This window comes from Triticum dicoccoides, chromosome 3B, assembly GCF_002162155.2.
Source record: "Triticum dicoccoides isolate Atlit2015 ecotype Zavitan chromosome 3B, WEW_v2.0, whole genome shotgun sequence".
In the NCBI taxonomy this organism is placed as follows: Eukaryota; Viridiplantae; Streptophyta; class Magnoliopsida; order Poales; family Poaceae; genus Triticum; species Triticum dicoccoides.
This window is the reverse complement of record NC_041385.1, coordinates 499,312,376-499,315,535: the sequence shown is the minus strand read 5'-3', so window position 1 is coordinate 499,315,535 and position 3,160 is coordinate 499,312,376.

The following is a 3,160-nucleotide window of genomic DNA, read 5'->3' as shown; positions in this document are numbered from 1 at the left end:
CGACAAATCCCGATAGGAGCTGCACATATCTCGTTCTCAAGGCAACACCGGATGAGACTAGCTATGAGTAAAACCAACCCTCAAGTTGCCCCGAGGTGGCCCCGCAGGCAGTTCAGTTCGGACCAACACTTAGACAAGCACTGGCCCGGGGGGGGGGGGGCTAAAATAAAGATGACCCTTGGGTTGGCCGACCCAAGGGAAAGGTATAGGTGGTGGTGAGGCAAATGGTAAAACCAAGGTTGGGCCTTGCTGGAGGAGTTTTATTCAAAGCGAACTGTCAAGGGGGTCCCATAAATCACCCGACCGCGTAAGGAACACAAAATCCGGGAACATAACACCGGTATGACGGAAACTAGGGTGGCAAGAGTGGAACAAAACACTAGGCAAAAGGCCGAGTCTTCCACCCTTTACCAAATATATATATGCATTAATAATATAAGAGATATTGTGATATCCCAACCAAAAATCCTGTCCACCATAGAGAAATCTTCAACTTCACCTGCAACTAGCAACACTATAAGAGGGGCTGAGCAAAGCGGTAACATAGCCAATCAATGGTTTTCATAGGAAAGGTGTCAAAGGTTAGAGGTTCATGGCAATATAGGATGGCTTGATAAACAGGTGATAGGTAGCGCAGCATAGCGATAGAACGAAGCAACTAGCATAGCAATGATAGTAGTGAGATCCAGGGTAGCGGTCATCTTGCCTGAAATCCCGCAAGGAAGAAGAACGAGTCCATGAAGAAGACGAACGGATGAAGCCGAACCAAGCGTAGACGAACGAATCCTCACGATCGCAACGAAACAGGAACTATCGAAAAGAAGCACACAACAAGGTAAACACACCACACATGAACAAGACATGATGCACAACAAGCATGATGCATGACAATGCTACATGAAGTTACTCATGGCAAGAGATGATGCAAACAAGAGCAACACATCAAGACAAGTTTTAATGAGGCCGGGAACAACATATAACAATTCCGGTAAGTCCTCATGCAAATTTCGAAGTTGGTCCAGATATGAATAAACCTTATGTTCAAGTTGTTAAACATCAAGTTAAGATGCACAAAGATGATCTACACGAGATTCTAGTCAAGTTACATATAAAGTTCATTTAGTTCGGAGCTACAGCCTAGAAGATATGAGCAAAACAAGTTAAACATGGCATTGATGCAAAATGCACCCAAACATCAAGCAAACACCTCAAAACATGAATGCAACATGATAATATGAAACTACATGCAATTCTAAGCAAGTTTCATATAGAGCACACTCAAAACGGAGCAATGGTTCAACACACACACTCTATACAAGTTATAGCAACAATCTGTCCAAAACAGCAACTAGGCATATTGCAATCATCAAAAAAACATAACTACAGTACCACAACATAATAATAAAAGGCATGGACATGATGTACAGGTAAAGAACAACAAAACATGAACACTGAGCTATCTCCAGAAATCACTAGAACATGCTCAAACACACATGGTAAGATTGCAAGTTATAACAATTTCAGACTTTGCAGAAAATAACATCACGATGCACTGTTTAGAGCTATCAAACAACATGTTACAGGAACTTATCACGGCAAACAAAGGCATGGCATGATTCTACTCAAAGCATAGATCAAAAGTCCCTTACTGACCATAAGCCAAAAAGGATCAGAAAATATGATGGCACCCACATAAACATAGCAAGTTATAATACAGACTCAAACATGGCAGAAACAGAATTATGAAGGCATGTTAATGAGCTTGTGCAACTCACTACAGAGAAATACATGGCATTACAAGGCAATCAACAGTAAGAAGACATATTTGTGAAGCTAAGCATGGCAATAGCAAGGTCATAGGGTGCATGCATCACTAGGAAAACACATGGTAACAAGTGAACTTAATGTTAACAAGCTGACAGCAACATTATGAAGCAACTTTGGAGCAAGATATGAACAAGCTACAGCAACCTATAAATGCAACCAGGGGCATGTATGGATAGAGGATGACATGTAGATCAAAACATGTTTATAGAACATCTCCAGATTATGCATAGAATGATTAGTAGCAACATGTTTATATAGCATCACGAAATAACAAATTCAGCCTAGCAAAACAGCAACATCATGAACCCTACTTAACAAGCTTGAATCACTCACCACAAGTCATTGCATGGCAAGATAAGCATAGCATTATCAAGAAGACATGTTTGTGTAACCAACCAAGGCAAGAACAAGTTCATAGCATGCAAGGATCAACTATAGCAACCTTGGCTACATTAAATAACATGTAAACAATCTACCAGGAAACATTTTGAAGCAAAAGTAGAGCACGAAAATGATATGCTAGGCTACTCCATAATTACAACAAAGGGCATGAATGGCTAGACAATAACCACATGTTCAAAACACCCTTACTGAAGTATCTCAAAATATGCATGGATCTCTCTGTAGCATCAAGTTTACATGGCATCAAAATAACAGCAGAACAGGGACAAATCAGCAACATCACGATGCCTAGTTTGCATGCTTGTGCTAGTCACCACATTGATCACAAAAATACATGGTAAGCACCTCTGTAAATAAGACATGGCATAGAACAAAACACATGTAGACATCAACCTCATAGGATGCACACATCAATCATGGCAAAAATGACAAAAGAGCTCGTTCTGATAACAGACAACAGAAAACATCATGAAGCACTCTTACAACGATGATTCAGGCATCAAGATGACCTCAAATGAATACGATGCAATGGAATGAAATGATGTACTCGTTGAGACGAACAATTTGACATATTACACGCACGAAACGGAGCTACGGATGCAGATATACGACATGACGAACATGGCATGAAAATAACACAGATTCGAGACTTAGCAGTTTTCAGAGGGGGGAAAGTCAACCTCGTGCACGGATTTCGAGGATCGCCGGGGAGGCGCCGGAGTTGGGGTAGAAGGCGGCCGGAGCTGGGGAAGACCGGATCCGGGGCTCCCGCGGCTGGATCTGGCCGGGGCAGAGGAGAGGAGGGTTCGGGGCCGGAGGAGGAGGCGCAGGGCGACCGGGAGCAATGGCCAGCGGCGGGGAGGCGCTCCGGCGAGCTCCTGCAGCGGACGGGCGGCCGGAGGGCACACGGGGCGCCGCCCGCGGCGGCGTG